The sequence below is a fragment of the Jaculus jaculus genome, chromosome 10 (genome assembly GCF_020740685.1).
Source record: "Jaculus jaculus isolate mJacJac1 chromosome 10, mJacJac1.mat.Y.cur, whole genome shotgun sequence".
NCBI classification, from domain to species: domain Eukaryota; kingdom Metazoa; phylum Chordata; class Mammalia; order Rodentia; family Dipodidae; genus Jaculus; species Jaculus jaculus.
Genome location: NC_059111.1, coordinates 81,889,163 through 81,910,570, shown reverse-complemented (window position 1 = coordinate 81,910,570; position 21,408 = coordinate 81,889,163). Strand labels below are relative to the sequence as shown.

The window sequence follows — 21,408 nt, the reverse complement described above, 5'->3', positions numbered from 1 at the left end:
AAATAAAGGGGTAAGGTTTATATTTAAGGGTAGGATAAGTTTTCCATTCAATGAATATCTTGATCCTGAAAATGTACATATAAATCAATCCATGAATGGCAGCTATCTATCATATACCCAACTTTTGTAGATAATGTGCTATAAGAGAGCATGGGGGGATGGAAGAGAAATGAAATAACAGAAAAATGCTGGTTATGTTTAGAAAATGGCCTAAGGCATGGTCATCAATACTTGCAAACTGAAATATAATATTGAAGTTTAACAAAACTTCCATTCTACAGTTTCACTCTCCTCTGCTTTTGGCTCTCATCATACCACACATGGGATCTCTACACAAGATGTTTTCATTGTGTCTGTCAAAGGCAGTTTATAGTATTACTTATTGTCTAGAAAATTTTGCTGCTGCAATCTAGACAAGACATCAGATAGCATTTTTTAAAAGCAAAAGCAAATGTTTTAATTATGGGCTAAAAAATGTCTAATACAGTAAGCATGAATTAGAAATATTAAGATTCCTAATACAATGCTAGAGAATTTCACAATGAGGGGTGGGGTTAATGAAGATCCTTTTCTACATATATAATGATTATTAACAGACTAGTACCTTAATTGGAATGATAAGGCAAAAATAGTGAAACCACACTTTTCCTATAGAAAGTTACACATTATCTTCTGTAGGGATAGCTGCCATACAAGAAAAGAGAAGATATGATTACTCTATTGCACAGCAAGGGACAAAAGGGAATCTGATCACAGAATGAATTAGTCATCTTCCTCCTCTCCATCATCTTCAGCATCTCATTTCCTTTTCTCTTCCCGAAGACATTCTTCATCCTCTCCTCCTCTTCTTCCCCTTCTTCAACATAATCATTGTCATCTTCTTTATCCTGAATTTCTTCTTTCATTAAGTACAAGAGGCCTACTTCTCCTCCCACTTCTGAGCCTGCTTCATCCTCATCCTCACCTTCATCCTCCTCTGCCTCTTCATATCCCTCAGGGGGACCAGCCCCATCCTTCTCCCCATCTTCATCTCCATCCTCCTCATCTGAGTCTGGGGCTTTGTTAATCTCCTGGTTAAATCCATTTAAATGCATGATTTGCTTCAGCAGCTAAAAAAATAATTTCTCTGTAATCTTCCAGGTTTGTGATCTCACAGAAGTCCAGACTTTTCAAATTTTTAAGATTTCGCAAGTCTACTCTACTGAGATCTTTGATTTTGTTTCCACTCAAATTGAGGTAGGTAAGATTTGGGCGTTTCTTTGCCAGGACTTCCAAGCCTCCAGAAATTATATTGTCACCAAGTTCCAACTTTCGAAGTTTATTTAAGCTGGGAAGCTGAGCCAGTGAGCTTACTTCCACATTAGCCATGCTCAGACACTCTAGATCTTTAAAAGTGTCTTTCAGGCCTTCTATTTCCCCATTGACACACAGGCAATTATCAAGGACTAACTCTGTCACCTCCTCCCGGGCTCTTTTATTTTACTCCAGGTTAATCTTCTTCTTCATCTCCATGTCCTCCTCCTGATCCTCTGACACTACTCTCCCCCCTCCTTCCTGACTTTCCCACCCCACCCCTCAACCCTACCAAAAAAAAACCCACATTCTTTTTAAAAAAGATTTCGTAATGGATGTAAAGAAAAGCAAATATAAACGCCCACGACCACCAAAAGGTATGGGGAAGAAAGGAAAGAAATAGAGCCCAAGGAGTTGGGACTCTTCACTCAGCTCCTCTCCCCCCATCACCTGCTTGTCCACGCCGCCCCTCCCCCCACCGCAGGCGCGCTGGCGGACACACACACACACACACACACACACACACACACACACACACGCAGCTCCTTCCGTTTCAATGGCTGCTGCGAGATTCCAGACAGCATTTTGACTGAACTACTTATTCACTGTGGACCCGATTGTACTGTGATTCTGGTATTAAGCCAGGGAAATAATGCCGAGGGAAAATGCTTCAATTGAATAGTTCAAATAATGCTTTTTTTGTTTTGTTTTGTTTTCCTTTTCTTCTTTGTAACATCCTTCTCAATTTCTGTGATGAGCATGCCAATTAAAAATACATTTTGATTGAGGTCTGAAACTGATATACCTCCCAAAGTTTGGACCCGAAACTCAATGAAAAAGAACCGCAGAGGCATGCAACCAATAACCACCCAAATTTGAGGGAATTAGAACTGTTCTGTTTTGCCACACTAGTCAAAAAGCCACAGACATTCCACCACTCCAAAAGGGTCTGGAGAGTTGAAGGAAAGAATAAAAACTAGGCACAGACGGTACATAATTGTACTGTTTCAGTTTTATTTAACGGCCATAGAGAGTCCCACACATTTCAATTCAAGGCCTCCCTCTCAAAAAAATAATAGCTTTTTGGCGGGGCGTGGTGGCGCACGCCTTTAATCCCAGCATTTGGAAGGCAGAGATAGGAGGATTGTACTGCGTTGGAGGCCACCTTGAGACCACATAGTGAATTTCAGGTCAGCCTGGGCTAAAACCCTACCTTGAAAAACAAAACAAAATAATAGCCTTTGAAATAAAAATTTTGATAGTAAGGGAGGAAGTTATAGGAATCTATTTTGAATATTTTTCTTCATAGTTTCATACTTAAAAATAGAGAGATATAGGGATAGCTTTATGAACACAACACATTCATGCATTGCTTTTCATAAACCTTTAAGGAGATCTTCATCATGGCCATTCATTCATTGCTGATGATACTCAAGTAAAGGATAGGCTACCAACCTTAAACAGCCCTTAGCTGGTGAAAGAAACCCTAACCTGATGTGAAATATGCTCTGTGTCAATGCTTGGGTTTTAATGTTTGTGTCCTTCCCAATTCATGCTGAAATTCAATTTGTGTTGTGCTGTAATTGAGAGATGGACCCTTCTGAAAAGAGATGGACCCTTCTGAAAAGTGGTAATCATGAAGTCCACACCCTGGTCAGTATGATGAATTGCACATTCAAGAATGCACAGTCACCTGGTCCTTCCATCTCTTCTCCTCCTAAGGCATCCTTTCCTCCTTTGCTGTACTAAGGTGAGAATGGTGTAGAAAAGTCCTTTGTGTGTCACCACCCTTACCGGAAGCCCAGTCCATTGGTTACATGGACTCACTTTCCAGATCAAGTTTGTGTTGCTCATGTTACAATGCGTAAGGTCATTTGTCATAACCACAGAAGCCGACTGAGGCAGACAGGTTGAAAAGGTGATTTGAAGAAGTCTGAATGTTTGCTCTCATATCTGGTCCACCATCTGAGGAAGAGTTTCAAAGAGAGATGAACCTGAATAGAATGTTTAGTCAGGAAAAAGAGAAAAGTTTTTTTTTTTTTTTTCTTCAGATAAAGGGGCACGACTTGTACAGCTACAGCAAATGAAAATAAGTGGTATAAAATGGGGAGTCCAGAATATGATATATTGTGGGGGAACTGAATCACAGCAGTCCTTCTAATCTCACATTTTATCCAGAAGGCAAAGGAGATAGGAGTGTTATGGGCAAAATAAAATCAAAACTGCACCTTAGAAAGATTACTGCTTAGAAGGGCATGAGGCTAAATGTAGTGAGAAAAGTTTGTCAAAAGTCCAGCTGAGGAAGAGAAGAATGTAATCAAAACATATTAAAGATGCAGAAAAGCTGGGCCCTGCCTTTCAACTACCTGTCAAGCAAGGGTGGCAGCAAGAAAAACATTGCTGAAATCTTAAGTTGGTCTGTCTATGTGTCTCGTTAAATACAGATCTTTTCTTGTGGTGAGAACCCCAAGAATATAACTGACAACATCTCCTCTTTCTTCACCATCTCTTTTCTCATTTGTAGGATACTTGGGATCAAACCCAGGGGCTTGTGCACGGTTAGGCGAATGCTTTACTGCTGAACCATACCCGCAGTAATACTGACTACATCTTTTGTTGTTGTTGTTGCTTTGTTTGTCGAGGTAGGGTCTCACTCTAGCCCAGGCTGACCTGGAATTTACTATGGAGTCTCAGGGTGGCCTCGAACTCACTGTGATTCTCCTACCTCTGCCTCTGGAGTGCTGGGATTGAAGGTGTGCATCACCATGCCCGGCTCTGACTACATCTTGATAGCAAAGAACCTACTCTAATCTTGGAGTTAGACAAAAATACATGTTTGCCAATCCTATTACAATTTTTACATTGTCCCAGTGTGAAAAACTAACCATACTTTTCTTCAGCCAATACTTCTTCTACGAAGATGGTGAGTGAATTTTGGGGCATTCTAGGTAGAAGCGCCAAGGGTTGGATGTTATTTTGCAAGCAGCAGCCACAGCCCATTTGTAGTCTCTCAAACACATGTGCTGCTCTTCACCTTGACTGCTGATGTTCCCTGAACCAGCAGCCTTTCTTTCCCTTCAAAATCATCTCACTGCCTCCAACACATCTCACAGCTCCACAACCCAGGGCTTTACATTTGCTTACTAGGACAAGGACTGCCTGTAAATCTATGAACTCTTTTCTCATGTCTGAAAAACTTGAAACTCTTTTTCCTGTGCCTGGTTTCTACAAAGTAGCAAAAAGCAGGAATCAAAGAGGCATTTCATTCCCTACTCTCACGTACCTATCTTGTGAGATTTGGTAGTATTTTCCTCATTCCTTTAATTCCCTTTTTCTTTACAACCACATGCTCTCACCTCCAACTGGCCTTGATATTTGCAGGCAAAAGGGACAATATTGTAATAGTCAATACAAGCTAGGCAGGCTTTAAGACTCAGCAGTGACTTGAACATGGGGGAACATCTGATTTGTATGTGCGTGAATTATATAAACTAATTTGTAACTTAACTCACAAGACTTCACCAAGATTTAATAAAATTCTGTCAACACACCCAGATTTCTGGCATTAGATGCCTGCTCATGTTATAGAGCAATTTAGATACGGTTTCATTTTTCAGTTTGGGAGACAATATTATGAGAGAGAAGTTGCTAATGGTCAGAAAAAGATAGACATCTCTCTGAGGCTGGGAAATACAAGTGGACAACATGTATTTTATTAAGTATTATCTGGTTATTATTTATCTTCTAGGTTTCCTAAGTCTAGAAAAGATTTATCTCTTTAAAATTATGCCCATTCTCTTTCTCTGCTTCTCTCTCAAATAAATAAAAAAATAAAAATATTTTAATAAAGGGCTGGAGAGATGACTTAGCAGTTAAGGTGCTTGCATGCAAAGCCAAAGGACCCATATATGATTTCCAAGGACCCTCATAAGCCAGATGCATACAGTGGCAAATGTGTCTGGAGTTCATTTGCACTGGCTGGATGGCCTGGAACACCCATTCTCTCTCTTTTCCTCTCTCTCCCTTTTTCTTCCTTTTTCTCTCTGTATATCTCTCAAGTAAATCAATAAAAATAAAAATATTTTAAAATTAGAAGAAAAATTTATGGGCATGTGAGATGTAGCTCAGGTGGTACAGTACTTGCCTAGCATGTGTGAAGCGCTGAATTCCAGTCCCAGCATTGCATAAAATTGGGAGTAGTGGCGCATGCCTGTAAACACAGCCTTTGAAAGATGGAGTATGACTTGAACAAATCTCATTGCTAAAAATTATAAGGACTTTGAAAATTACTTATGAGAGGCTAAGAATGTGAGCATTTGCCTACGATGTTCAAAGCCTTTGGTTCAATCACTCCCTTAGTTCAGTATCACACACACACATTACCTATAAATAAGCTCAAGTATTCACCAGATGACATCAATGTGTCCACAAGTATGATTATTTTTAACTTTTAAAAAACATTTTATATTTTATTTATTTATTTAAGAGAGAGAGGGGGAGAAAGAGAAAGAAGCAGATAGAGAAAGAGAATGGGTGTGCCAGGGTCTCTAGCCATTATAAATGAAGTTCAGACCTGGTGCATCTGGCTTATCTGGGTAGGGGAATGAAACCTGGATTCTTAGGCTTCTCAGGCAAGCACCTTAACTGCTAAGCCTTCCTTCCAGCTCCAATTATTTTTTATGATAATCCTTCATTAATTTCATGTGTTTTTCACACTGCCTTTGTATTACCTCCCTTAAATGAATAATCCTCTGATGGAGCATTAGAAGTGAAAATAGACTTAAACACCATCATGTGGCAACCCATCTTCAGTCTGAGGAATGCATAGATCCTTCCAGAGCTGTAGCCACAACAGTTAACTGTTCCTGACATAATCAATCCAGAGATGGTGACATACAGAAATCAAGCCTTTGCCTAGATCTGCGCTTCCATTTCTTTTAGAAAACTGGTCAGGGTCACACAATCAGGCACCAGAATTCCTGCCAGCTCCAAGCCAAATCCAAATATGCCACTTTTAACCACCTCTGCCAAGGTCTGGGGCCTTATCAATCACCTTGGCTGTGAGAGGGCTTTCTCTGTCTCATCTTTCTCTCTCTCCCCAGAGGTTCCTGTCTTTCTCTGTGGCCCATCACCGAGCTGCTTCTCTTCTTTGTTGTTCCACACTCCTGCACTTTCTTTTGTCTTGCTTGTCTATTTCCATCGTCCTTTCTGATTTCATGACAGACTCAGTTTGGAGATATTGTCTTCTCTCTGTCTCTCTGCACTTGATCTTAGCCAAAAGTCCAAGAATCTCAACCTCTTTCACACTCTTGCTATTTTTCTCTTATCTCTCCAACTAGCTTTGCTTGACTTCAGATTCATCGTCTTCCCATCCCAGCCTTCTTAGCTTGGGGATTGCAGGTATGCTCCATCTGCCTGGTTTCTTAAGTCTGGGAAGTATCACTTATTCTCACAAATTAATTTTGCTTTTGTTTTTTTGAGGTAGAGTTTTACTCTGGCTCAGGCTGACCTGGAATTCACTGTGTAGTCTCAGGATGGCCTTGAACTTTTTAAACCAGTGCCAATAGATTTTTAGATTAAAGGCGTGCACCACCACACCTAGCACAAATTAATTTTTTATGTTTATTTGTAGAAAACTTCAAACATAGAAAAAATAGATCAAATGCATATTCTACATTTGTATTCAACCATGATCACTATATTGTCCAAATTGTTTCATCTAAACTCATACTCCTTGATTTGGCTTCATTGAATCATCTTGGGCCATTTTTCCTATTACAAGTATTTCTGGGCTGGAGAGATGGTTCAGTGGTTAAGGTACTTGCCTGCAAAGCCTAAGGACCAGTGTCCAAATTCCCAGTACCCACGTAAAGCCAGATGTACAAGGTGGCTAGAGGCCCTGCTGCACCCATTCTCTCTCTTCCTCTCTATCTCTCACACAAATAAATAAATAAAATATGAAAAGCAATTCTGTTTAATTTTTGTGCATACATCTATGTGTATGTTATGCATGTATGCATATGTATATTCATGTGCATGTGGTTGCACATGTATGCTGGTGCATGCGCATGTGTGTACTCAGGCGTGTCTGAACTCAAGGGCACCCTTGAACATTATCCTCAGGAAGGCCATCCACCTCTTTTGGAGATAGGATTGGTCTTGAGCTCACCAGTTACACATGACTGGCTAGTTAGCAAGTGCCAAGGATGAGTCTCCCCCTCCTTGTACTGAAATTACTCATGCACATTGCCATGTCCAGCATTTTGTTTTTATTTCTGTTTTTTTGAGGTAGGGTCTCACTCTAGCCCAGGCTGACCTGGAATTCACTATGGAGTCTCAGGGTGGCCTTGAACTCAAGGCAATCCTCCTACCTCTGCCTCCCGAGTGCTGGGATTAAAGGCGTGCGCCACCACGCCTGGCTATGTCTGGCATTTTTTACAAGCATTCTGGGATCAAACTCAGGGCCTCATGCTGGGGATGTGGGTGTAAGAACTTCACCTACTGACCTATTTTCCCAGCCCCTAAATATATTGTATTTTTAATAGATAGTGTTTCCTAATGCAACTGAAATATAACTGTCAGGTTTAAACAAACTGACGGTGCATTAATCTCAGCAAATATCCAGTTTTAAAATTACTCTTATTATTTAGACACATTTTACATTGTTGGTTTGTTTGAATTATGAGCCTAGCAATATGTAAACATTCCATTCTATTGAGTGGTACAAGGAATTTGCTATTCACCTCACATCATAAAATGCATAATGTCTGGTTGAACAATCTATATAAAATAAGATAAAATAGTAAAATATATTATGTTTCTGAACTTTATAGCCACTCTGTACCATGGGGTGGGGAGGATGCCAGAAAGGCCAGCCCTTGTCTTCATCTGTTTGGCAAAGTGGAAACTTAGTGACATAGGTTGCCTCCTCATTCTCTATTTTGTTTTTCAGGTCATTGTCACCTGTGTAAACCGTTCCCAAAGTTAGCTCTGACTGAAAGACCTGGAGTGATTCCTGATTTGTGCTGATCTGAGGGATACAGATGAGGTCACAAGTTTAACTTTTGACCTGATGAGGCTCAGGTCCCTCCAGGTGCTGTGAGTATAAAGACTGCTCTGCCCTGTCTACAGAGTATGCTCCATCTAGCCCTGGAATACTCTTCCTTCTCCTCATGTGCTCCCTTATCCCTTGTCCAGCCATTCTGATGACATTGGCCTTTCTGGTTTTCCCTTTTGAAATTCCAAGTTGTTTCTTGTCATGGCTAAGGTAAGAAACAAGCAGTTTCTTATCCTGGAATTTTCTTTTTTTTTCTTCTTCAAGAATTTATATTTAATTTATTTATTTGGGGAGAGAAAGAGAAAGAGGGAGAGAGAGTGAGAAGCAGATAGAGAGAATAGAAGTTCCAGGGCCTGTAGCCACTGAAAACAAACTTCAGACACATGTACCACTTTGTGCATCTGACTTACATGGGTCCTGGGGAATCAAACCTGGGTCCTTAGGCTTTCCAGGCAAGTGTCTTAAGTGCTAAACCATCTGTCCAGACCTTACCTTGAAATTTTTTATTCCAGAATTTTTCTTTTTTTCATTCTGGTTTTCTTTTATTTAAATTATGCCACCATAGTGTGACATTCTCTGCCTACCTACAGTTCCCTGTCATCATCCATCATAGCGGCCTGTTCTTTCACTTATAGCACTGAGTACTCAGGACATTACTGATTTGCATACTTGTTTAACCGTAAGATTGTCAAGAGAGAGTAGAAGAGAGAAATCATGCTTATTTATTTGATTTCTGTTCAACATACCTATAAAATTGGCATTGGCAATGAAAGGAATAAAGGAATGAATGCGTTATAGAGCTGGATAGGTGAGTGAGGGGTAGAGAAGACCTAGCCCAGATCATGGGGAGGCAGAAAGCACCGGAGTATCCTACCCAGCATATCAAAATCCTTTCTTAGCACAGTATCCTAACACACTGGGATTCATGGTTGAAACACCCTCGATTTGACATCTTCATGGGAATTTGAGGAACTGGCAACACAGATTTAACCAATTCAAATTAATGGGTAAGAAATCCAGCTATTGACTGGATTGATTAAACCAGTGCCAATGGACTTTTTAGATTTAAGATATATATTTTTCTCTGGCATTGGGGATAAAACCCAGGGCCTCACACATTCTAGGCAAGAGTTCTACCACTGAACTATATCTCCAGCCCTAAGATAATTTTTAAATTAAAATGTTTACAGCAATTTTGTGGAATGTGTAATCCTTTCATTTAAGGCCTTACCAAATAAAAAAATACTTTGCTTCTTTAATAAACTGCATGGTATCTATAATATTTGCTATTTTATTTAGATAATTTTGGCAGATGAATGTTGCTAATGTCCTATCTGATGGGCAGCTAATAAGAATTACGTATTATGCTGATGTTCAGTTTTTCAATACTAAGAAAACAAAAATACATCCTGGCCCAGGAATAGTACTCTGGTGGAAGCATAAAATATCAAGAATCTCAAATGCAGCCATGAGACTCTTTTATAATAACCATACAGAAGATAAGTGCTAGCCTCTCGCCCAAAACATCCAATAAATTTATTGAAAATGAAGTTTAGTATGAATCCCCAGGACTCTAAATTGTTGGATAATTTAAAAATATCTCCACATAATTTGAAGCATATTTTACCCAAGACATGAAAAAATAAAGGGCAGTGACAAAGATTTGGACAATATTTAAGGTTTGTTTCTTTATTTGCTCCAAAGTATAAATCACAAGGTCTAGCTGGTGGGATAAACTTTGAACAGAGAAGTAGATTAAAAGATCCAAACTAAGTGCCTTTCTTCTCGATTTATTTTTTAATAACTGTAGAAAGGTCACCAGTTGACAACATTTTCTATAATGATCAGTGTTGCACTGTAATATATTACCATATATTATTAATTAGTTGTTTGCAAAGCATTGGAAAAGCCCTGAATCCGATTACTACCTGCTCACTGCAATTTTCCCAGCATATTTCTTACTTTCTTCTCCTTGGAATGGGAACTGATGGGTTGTTCAAGCATAGAATCTCAGTTATCAGCCACCTGCTGTGGGACTAAACATCCATTAGGAAACTGTGATAATTGGACATGTGTCAGCAGTAGCGATTTAGTCCCAAGACCCCCCAGAAGATGCACAGTGTGCCCATGTTCACCTCCTGCAGTCTCCTGAGAGGTTTTCACTCTCAATTATGTTGCTTGACGTGCGTAGGGGAGGAGGTAGTCATGCTGAATGCCATCCCTACCTGGTTACTACCAAGCCCTGCACTGTTCTTCAGTTCTGATTCCACAGCTCACAACTATATTCCATTTTAAAAATCAAAATCTTGTAAACATTTTTGCTGTTATAGGAACTGACTTTTGTTTAGCATGCACTTACCAGTTTTGCCATCTGGGAATCTGAAAGATTTCAGAATTAAAGTTTAAACTTGGGGTAGGAATAAAAAAGGATAGTCTGAAATACTTGTACTATGAGGGTTTCTTTGTGCTTTTTATCAAGACATTTATGAAGAGCATGAGAGTATTTATAAAATATTAGAAGAATGGAAAGATTCTTATATCTTATGGCTATATCATCTGTTATATTTTCCATTAGAAGATATTTATATATGTGACGGCTACTTAAAATTTCTTGTGACCATACACTGTTTTTTGTATGCAACACATATACGATTGACCTAGGGAGCTCTTACCCTGTGTCTGAGGAGCAGGACAGACTAGCCCTGAGCCATTCTTCTCTTGTTGGCACCCTGACCTTTTCTCAGGAACAGCGTCAATTTCTGAAAGGCTTTGCTGCAGGCTGTGGTGTGCTTTTAACCACAGAGCACTTTGAGGCTAATCTGCTCAAAAAAAGGAATCCAGTGCATCCTCCACTCCTCATTTAACTGTAGGATTAAGGGGTCCTAGTCACAGCAGCAATTATTTTTATGCTTTCAATGGTATGTTTAATTAACTATTGAGTATTGTTTCCTTCTCTACATAAGACAAAGTTACCTCCATTAAGTAAGCCAAACTGCTTAAGAGACAAAAGTTAATTTGTGCATTCCCCTGTTCTTCTAGCAATTTATTATCCTTGAAAACTAAGCATCCTTCTATGACTACATTAATTTCACAAGGACTTTTTTTTGTTCACTAACCTCAACTCTTCCTCTAATTCCTTTGCCAATTTTTTGATTAAGGCAATTGCCAAGTGTATGCAGTATATAACTCAGAAAATAGTTCAGATTATCTTCATTATTAGGAGAAATGGAAAACCTACTCTCTGTTTTTTTCTTCTGTATGCAATACAATGCAAAACTTATTAAAAAGAAACACAAGTCTTCTTAAAAGCTCAACACAAGAAAGATTAAGCAGTGTATGACCCTTTGAAGGCAGAAGGAAAACCAAGAAATAATGAAAATCAGCTTTTAGATTAAATTATTATAATAATGGTACTTATTTTACATTTGTCTGCAATGGAACAAAAATTTCAATTACATTTACATTGTAACCTCATAGAACTATTGCTTTCTCCTGTCACAACATGCCTCCGTCCAATCATGTCAACCTATCAGTTGGAGAATGGTAAGAAAAATGGCTGAAACCAGATCAATTTTTCTCCATTCAATAAAGAATGCACCGTGGTTCTTTTTCCTTACTTTTGGAAGAAAAGAATCACACACAAAAAAAGGAACCTTTAAAGAAATGCAGAAATGACTGTGCACCACAGACACTCACACACAATGTAAAAACAGCTGCCTCCACCAAGTGCTTTGTATGAATCTTAAATCACAAATCAAATACTTCTCCAGTTATCAAAACTTAAGCATATCCTGTGCTTAATGTTTCATGTTGTAAGCCAACTTCAAAAGCAACATTGAAATTTAAAATTAAAATACCCTGTAAAACAAGTCAAGTCCAATTATTTCTACTCTTCACTCACACCTCAGGTATTTCACATCATTTAAACATGTACACAAGCAACTTTCTACATTTTACACATTTGTCCCGTGTTTATTTTGTGGATTAGTTCTGTGAGGGGTGACAGGGACAAAACCCCTGCCTGGGGAACTCCAGAAGAGTCCTGGCCTTCTGAGCCACTCTCAGGATATTTGGAATTCCCAAGACTCTCATAATGTCCTCTGCACTTCCTTTGGGAAGATGGCTCAGGAGAAGAACCATTACGTACTCAGATCTTTGTCTAAAAGTCAGTAAATATTTCTCACTTGACAGCTGTCACCAATTCTCATTCCCAAACGTTGTTTTTAAACTCTGAAACAAATATTCCTTAATTTTAGTACTTTTATTGCCACTGGCCACCTCATTTCCTGTTGACAGATTTGAATTTTTTTTTTTTCTATTTTTAAAGAAATGGATTCAGACACTACTAGAAATCTTGGGGCAAACAATGAATCTAGTTGCCATAAACCAATGATTTTGGGGCCCACACAGTTGAGATCAAGTCTTTCATATTTGTTGGAAGCTTTTGGATTCTATGATACATTATTACGGATATTTTATTAATGATTATAATATACTCACAGATTTTTCACATGTTCATAAGGCTTTGACAAGAAGTTAGAAGTTTGTTTTTCTTTTGAAAGGATAAAATTGAACCTTAGGATAATGGGTAGAAATGATTCTTTGAAGACAAAAAAAAAAAAATTGTAAGTGAAGTAAAAAGAGGAGTAAAGAAAGAAAAAAAAAAGTAGCTAACATATTTCAACCACCTTCCACGTGCCCGGCACAGTGGTCTTCCTGCTACATATGTGGTCACATATCATTAACGCTCTCAATAGTATGTGAAGTAGGGTCTGTTATCGTCAGACAAAGCATAGCCTGCTCAGAGTAATCCTGACAGCAAGGAGACAACTGGCATTTAAACCTGAGAATCTTGGATAACCAGCAACAGCGTCTCCCAGTGGGGCTTCTCCAGGGGCCTGCTGTTTCCAGTTACATCAAGCATCATTGGAAACAGAAATCTCAGTCTCAGAAACACAACAACACTCAGTGACTGCACAGAAAATTCATGAAAAGAGGAGGAAAGGAAAGGGGAGGACAGCAAGAAAGAGAGGAAGGGAAGGAAAACTGTATCCCACTTTGCTCCAACTATCTTTATCAATTGCATTCTTCATTTTGATGCTCTTTTTTCTTTCTTCTGTTTTCCATGAAGTTTTTTTTTTTAAATAAAAAATACCTTAACTTAATCTACCTAATTTCTGACATCTTTTTCTATAAATTCTGTATTTTTTTTTAATTTCAGGGAATGTAACATAATTAGATTATTAAAAAGCCATCACTCAAATAAGAATTTAGTCCAGGCTGACACATTCTAATTTTAGTGTAGCTCACAGAACAGTTTTTATTGACTACTCTTGTCTTAAGTAACAGGAATCTGTAATGCGTTGGATGGGCTCAGGGCACAATAGTTTTATGAGGGAAGCACGCATGTGTGGCACAGCTGAATGGACATGAGGGCCCTCTAGACATTTCTCAAGTTTCTCTTGGAATAGAAGTGGCATGTGAATTTTAAGATGCCAGTTTTATTCAAGGGCTATCCCGTGCATTTGGGAATGCCTTGGCAGGAGGGCCAGCTATCATCTGGCCTATATCTGCTATTGTTCTAGGATTCTAAAGACCTAGTAAATCTCAGATGACGCAAAGACATCCATATCCTGTGAACTTTGACAGAGGCATGCAATGAACAGAAAAACAGTACACATCAGTTCGGTGCCCCGCATGTAAGATTTGGGGTCCCAATGTGTATTGTAGAATACAATGCATCATGCATTGATGGGCTCTATTTTCGCTCACAAAATAGACCATTTAAACTATTTAATGTTTACTACAGGCTATCAAAATGAATGCAATTCATTTAACATTTATTATAATCATTAAAATATACAGTTTCCTGTGCTGGTGCGATAGCTTAGTGGTTAAGGCATTTGCCAGCCAAGCCAAGGGACCTCAGCTTGATTCTCCAGGACCCATGTAAGCCAGATGCACAAGGTGGTCATTTGCAGTGGCTGGAGGCCCTGGTGCATCCTCTCTCTCTCTCTCTCAATCTCTCTTTTGCTCTCTCTGTCTGCCTTTTTCCTTATCACATAGATAAATAAAAATAAAATATTATACACACACACACACAAACACACAGCTTTCCTTCCAACAATGGACTAGTGATAATAACCATCAATCCACAGTGAACAAGAAACTAGCCATAAAATGTGGTGCTGAGTTTAAAGTCATTACCACTGAGCTATTAATCATCTCAGATCTTAAACACTTGAGCACACTTTAATGTCTATATGCAATAGAATAGCAAATAAAAGATATGAGGATTAATAAAATAATTTCTACAAGATTTAAAGGTATGGACACATAAAAAGGTATCTTTTGTGCTGCATGGGCAGATGTACTAGAAACATTCCATTCTGAATACTCTTGGAATAGTAGCAAGGTCTTGGTTATGTTGCATAAGCCCATCTTCAGATAGTGATTCTCCCTCCTTTAAATTTATTACACATGCATATTAGAATGAAAAGGTTTATATTAAGTTGGATGTTTTCTGACATATTTTGCTTGACCTTATCCCAACTACAACAATTTCTTTCATTCACTTTCAGAGTTCTTACAAAGACTATATGAAATTTTATTATATATATACACACACACATATATGTATATATATTCATCCTTTCTTACTTTTACAGCCTTGCTTCTGCTCTGCTCATCCCAGGGAAACCGTTTAACTGAAGGTCTCCAACTTCCAAACTAAATCTCATCATCTTACTATTTCTCCCACCTATCCACTCACTTCTTCAGTGTTTCACCCCACTCATCATTTTTGATCCATTTTTTTGCTTTGGCTCCCAAGACATGATACACCTTGGTTCTCTCCTGTATCTCTGTTCTTCACTTTCCATTGGTTGTACTGGCTCTACCTTCTAAATATAAGGCTCTACCATTGTTTTCTCTTTAGACCTCCTTTTTCCTTCTTTCCTTTGGACAGTCTTACTCAGTTCTCCCTTTGATATCAGTGACACCTGCGTCTCTATCCCCACTCTCAACCTTCTTCAGATTTCAGTTAGATACATGACTCATGTGAATCTTTTAAAAAAATATATAAATATTTATTTATTTATGAGAGAGTGAGAGAGATAAAGAGGCAGATACAGAGACAGAGAGACAATGGGCATGCCAGGGCCTCTAGCCAATGCAAACAAACTGCAAATACATGGGCCACTTTGTGCATCTGGCTTTATATGGGTACTGGGGAATATAACTTGAATCTTTAGACTTTGTAGGCAAGCTCCTTAACCTGAGCAATCTCTCCAGCCTATATGTATCTTAAAATCTAAAACATTTTATTGGGATAAAGAAAATGTGTTGCACATCCTCAAGGGACTAACTTTTTAGCCATGAAGAAAAGTAAAATTTGTAGAAAAATAGGTGGAACTGAAAATTGTCTTAAGTGAAGTGCTCCAGATGCAGAAAGTGACTGAAAGACTGTGTTTTCCTCTCACGTCTGAATACTAGCAATTGATTGTGTGTTGGGGGGCAGGGGGTGAGGGCAGTATAGGTCATGAAGCTAGAAAGAGGACCATGAGGGAGAAGAGAGGTCTTAAGAGAGGGTTAAGGAAGAGGTAGGAGGATCGCTGTAAGTTCAAAGCCACCCTGAGACTACATAGTGAATTCCAGGTCAGCCAGGACTAGTATGAGCCCCTACCTCGAAAAAAAAAAAAAAAAAAAAAGAGGGTTAAGGAGAAGAAAACTTAAGAAGGAAATAGGATGCATGTGATATGAAAGCAGAAATGAGGGAGAGAACAGGAGGGAAAAGGGGAGTGGGAGATAGGAGTTAGGAGAAGAGAATCAATAACAACATATGAAAATACCAAAATAGGGCTGGGGAGATGGCTTAGCGGTTAAGCGCTTGCCTGTGAAGCCTGAGGACCCCGGTTCGAGGCTCGGTTCCCCAGGTCCCACGTTAGCCAGATGCACAAGGCGGCGCACGCGTCTGGAGTTCGTTTGCAGAGGCTGGAAGCCCTGGCGCGCCCATTCTCTCTCTCTCCCTCTGTCTTTCTCTCTGTGTCTGTCGCTCTCAAATAAATAAGTTTTAAAAAATTAAAAAAAAGAAAATACCAAAATAAAACCCAATATTTCATCTGCTTAATTTTGAAAGTAATTAAAAAAAATTAAACCACGCAAAATGCGTCAGTGAACATCATCACAGTCAGCTCTTCTAGCTTTCTTTGTATTTAAAGGGGCCATACTCTGCCCTCTGCATCTAAGCACAATCCTTCTGCCATGTTTTCTCCCTGGTGCTGTGAATCTGCATCCTGCACTTCTGCAGCTCGGTCAGCGTGCTCCTGCGCATCGCTGTCAAGGTACAGGCTGAAACATCCGGCCCCGCCCCGCCCACTGCCTGCACGACTGCTCTCACACTGAAGACTGGCATTCCGACGTTTTCCCAGGGTCTCTTTCTGACCAAGTCTCTCTCTCTCTCTCCCATCTCAGCCTCAAGTTAATACTTTTAGCCATAACCATTAAAATTCCCCACAAGTCTTAGCAATAGCTAGTATAAGCTACAAAATCCACATGTAAAATTATAATTTTTTTTTTTAATGAATCAATTTAACTTCTGGTGAAATGTTAACTCCTTCAAGAGTCAGAGGACAGAAACCTTGTGGACAGTCTGCCTCAGTGTCCTTTGCTGGGGAGGTTTCAGAGGGGAGGCTATCTCTTCCGTGTTCCCTGCTGCCCCTTCTGCGCTCAAGGCTGGCAGACTCCCTTGCCCACTCAGTCAGAGCTGCATTCAGAACTGCGAAGGAGATAGATCTGTGCTGTTGAGTACTTACCCTCTATGTGGTTCTGGTGACAGGAAGATCTAGATAGAAAGGCCTCTCCTTAGGATACTCTTCATCATCCAACTCCCTCCCCCATCCCATCTGTCTTGTAATTCAAGGAGAACTGGGAAGATAGGGGGGAAATGTAACTGGACATTATTTTCTGACTTGTGTTGATGCTGTAACAACCTTGCTCCCTAGGTCCTTAGAAGAGAGCTCTGTGATGTTGACTGCATGGAAAGAAGAGAAGTGTGGCTGGAAAAGGAGGAAAGAAGCAGAGGGTCACATTCCAACACGTATCATTCCCTGGCAGTGTCAGACCATAAAGACCACCGAGGGACCTCCCTCACATGGAGGTTTCTTCCTGACTGGGCCTGGTAAGGAATTGACTGCTGTGCTGATTGTCTATTTTGTTTTCTTTTACCCTTTAAACTTTGTTCATTTGCATGTAATACCTGCTTTTGGCTTTTCCATATATTTTGTTTGGGTTATACAGTTTTAAATCTTAAAAAAAAAAAGAAAAGAAAAAAGGTTTTTCAGTGGAGATAGCATTCACATAAAATTGGCACTTTCTAGTTTCTAGGGGAAAAAAAAAAAAAAAAAAACATGAAAACTTCCCAAGGTCAGGAACTCAAGGAAAAGTGACTTAAATGGAGATTGTAGGAACAGGCAAATGTATAGGGAGATGAATGAGGAAGACAAAAACCAACTTAACATGGTCTGTGTGCTGGGCAACTACACACACACACACCACACACCCCACACACTCCATTTCAAACTTGTAGTGAGGGAAGTTAGAATTCATTTTCCACATTTAAAAAGGGAGGGAAGCATAGTTGGCCAGAAGCACTCTGCTGGGGTAGAGAAAATTTTATCCTAAAATCATAGGCTGTTGCAAGTGAATCTCAGTACAAGAACTGGGCACCTTCCCCATATTAAGCTCATAGTCAGGAAGGCCCATGAGGCTTCTTAAATAATGTGGGTTATTGCCAAAGCACTTGGCTACTGTCCAGAGGTAGATGGTAGGACCCTATTGCTGAAGACACCACTGGCTTGTTAGGAGATTGAGGAAAGAAGCCAGAACTGAGATAGAAAGCAGCTCCCTGCCAACTGGTTGTCACAATCTTGGACAGTGCTATGTAAACTGCAGGGGAATAAAAGTCACCAACAGTGTGGATAAACAGTGGATGCTACAGTCTATGGAATCAACCAGCCAAATAATATGCACTCATAGGTGCAATGCTGGCACATGTGACATGGGGCAATCAACTGCTCTCAGATTTGATATGAGACATATTCAGTGGGTGGGAATTCATGTTTGGTACTGAGCACCAAGTCAAAACTCCATGGCTTGGAGAGTCACAGACCATAGAGGCAAGTTTACACTGTTCTCTGGCTAAATGGAGGAGTTACACCCAGCAAACGTCTTCTAAATGTACATTTCCCCCTTTGATCAATACTGCTCTTGCTCTGAGAGTACCTGCTTTTCACGGATGATGGGATCTGGGGAGATTCAAGACCTGTCAAAGAGTAGAAAGAGAAAGCCAAATAGCTGGCATGAGATTAATCATCTTGGTCACACCTGCCAGGGCCCAGAAAACATTACAGAGGAAGGGGTTACATAGAGTGCTGTCTCACTATTATCCTGAGAAATTTCTCTAGAGAAATATTGGAAGACACTGAGGAGACACAAAACTCATAAAAGCAGAAAGTAAGAGGCTGCTGAGAGCTCAACACAAAAGTAGACTTCTAACACATCCTTCCAGGTTCAGGGATCACTGCAGAAGAGGGAGCAGAAAGAATATTAGAGCCACAGGGTGGGAAGGTGTACTCTTAGACATAGTCTATTCCACAAAGATGGACTGGTGTATCCATAAACCCCACAGAGACCTATACCCCACTGAAGGAGGCCTACAGGGGGTGGGACTGGGAGAGAGAGGGGACCTAGTAGGATAGCTCAGCGGGAACATGACCATGACCAATTTGTTATAATTTAGTATATATTAATGTTTCCAATAAAATCTTCCAGTTCTTTCCCAGGACTCTATGAAAAGTCAGTGAATGACAGATTCATAAAGAAGCCTGCATCCCTTGGGAGGAAGCCACTTCATAAATAGGAGAATTGCTAGAAGATAATTTCACCCACTGCCTCTAAATATCTGTGGTACTTTTCAGAAAGCAATGGACAGAGGCCAAAAAAGGAAATAGAACCAGTGTGAACGGTGGCTGCTTGATGCCTCTTCTAAGCTGGTTTCCTATTGTGAGAGGATTCTCACTGCCTAGGAAGTGAAATCAATGAGCTCTAAGTGCAAAGAGGACAGATGTGTCTAAAGGCTACAAATCCTTCTGTTATTTGGAGTGCTTCTGCTTGCCATTAACATTGCTATTTCCCTTCCAAGGACTACAGAAGCCTCCTCGACAGAAACCATATATGTACTTGATATTTTACATCAGATCACCCTGGTAATTTCCAAGATGGGGGAGTACCTGCTGAGGAAGTATACAGTAAGTTATATGACAGTGGATCTCCAGAAATGTACAATACAGCAATTTTCTTCCTAAACACAAGTGTGTTTTATGACATAGTATCATTGTTATACAACAAAACTATTCTCTCTCCAAAGGTTCGCGCTTTTCAGTTACTGGTTTCAGTTCCTCACTTTCCTTTTAAATATAATTAGTTTCTTTAATAATGACCAATAAATCAGTCCCTTCATTTCCTTGGTGTTCTTGCTCTTCTCTGTAGTCCATCCAATTGCTTTATATATGTTTAGTAATGTGTAAACCAAATTTTAAAAATGTACTATTTCAATAGAGTCTTTTGCCCTAATTCCAAATGTAATATAAAACCTATGAATTCTCTGTAAAGCACTTTCAAAAATTAAGAAAGAAAAATCATTAAAAAGGAAACAATGAGAGAGATTATTATGATCTTATAATATTACATTGAATATTATTTATGAATAAATGTGAAGGCCAAGATATTTCTGGGGATATTTTTGTTCTCATTTTAGCATGTGAAATCTTCCAGTTATATCTCAAGTCCTAAGCTTCTGACCAGGGTCTCATAGACATTGGATTAATTTCTTAAGTAATTCACACCTGCTTGTTCCACTAAATCATGAAGTATCGTTCATTCCAAACTGTCTGGTGTAGGAAGTTACGCACCTCAAGTCAATTTGCTGCTTCTTGGACCCCTGCTGTCACCGTTTTTCTGAAAGAAGATGAACCACATCCCATGGCCTAACAGCCTTGACTTACAGTCCATCTATCTGGATACCAGTAGCTACACTGAACTTCACTCATTTTTGTTGGTTCACTCTGTCACTGGCCTCAGTCTCCCACCTTTATTTTCTCATGATGGATGAACAATTATATCATTGTTGCTATTGTCAAAATACTATAGTGTGGTAGTTTGAACGTGAATATGTTCTCCCCTCCATAGCGTCAGGTATTTAATCTTCCTGCATAAGTCTCCAGCAGCCTGTTGGAGAGGGAGTGTCACTGAGAACAGATCTGATTCCAGCCCCAAAGTGTAGAAAAAAAATACACTTTCAGCTGCTGTGAATTTAAGGCCTGAAGCTTATTCTGTACTGAGACTCTACCTCAAAAAGAGAGAGAGAAAAAGAGAGAGAGAGAGAGAGAGAGAGAGAGAGAGAGAAAGGAAGGAAGGAAGGAAGGAAGGAAGGAATGAAGGAACGAAGGAAGGAAGGAAGGAAGGAAGGAATGAAGGAACGAAGGAAGGAAGGAAGGAAGGAAGGAAGGAAGGAAGGAAGGAAGGAAGGAAGGAAGGAAGGAAGGAAGGAAAGAAGGAACGAAGGGAAAAGAAAAAAACAGGTTAAATTATGCTGGGTTTTTGCTTGTTGCCTTTTGGTGTTTGCTGGCTGTTTGGTGGTTTCTTTCTCTGCTTGGATCTACAAAATGGAGCCAGCTTCTTCTGCCAATGATGGAATCTCTGCTGGGTCTGTTAATAAGCTTGAAATACATCTCTTCTTCCATAAACTGTTTGGCTGGATGTTCATTGCAGCAATGTGGAGATGACTGTGACAGATGGTCATTAGCTTAAATTTTATTCTAACTTAAAAGGTAGTCCTTGGTGTTAAAGAAAAATCATTTGCCTGGTGTGGTGGCACATGCTTTTAATCCTAGCACTTGGGAGGCAGAGGTAAGAAGAGCACTGTGAGTTCAAGGCCAGCTTGAGACTACATACTGAATTCCAGGTCAGCCTGGGCTAAAACAAGACCCTACCTCAGAAAG

At 39.6% G+C, this 21,408-nt stretch overlaps 1 protein-coding gene and 1 pseudogene across 2 annotated transcripts in view; both read right to left on the bottom strand.

The window, feature by feature from the left end:
- Nucleotides 1–21,408, bottom strand: part of Cped1 (cadherin like and PC-esterase domain containing 1) — a 301,563-nt gene that overhangs the window by 88,394 nt on the left and 191,761 nt on the right. The gene's annotated exons all lie outside the window — the stretch shown is intronic.
- On the bottom strand, nucleotides 763–1,512 carry LOC101611107 (annotated as a pseudogene).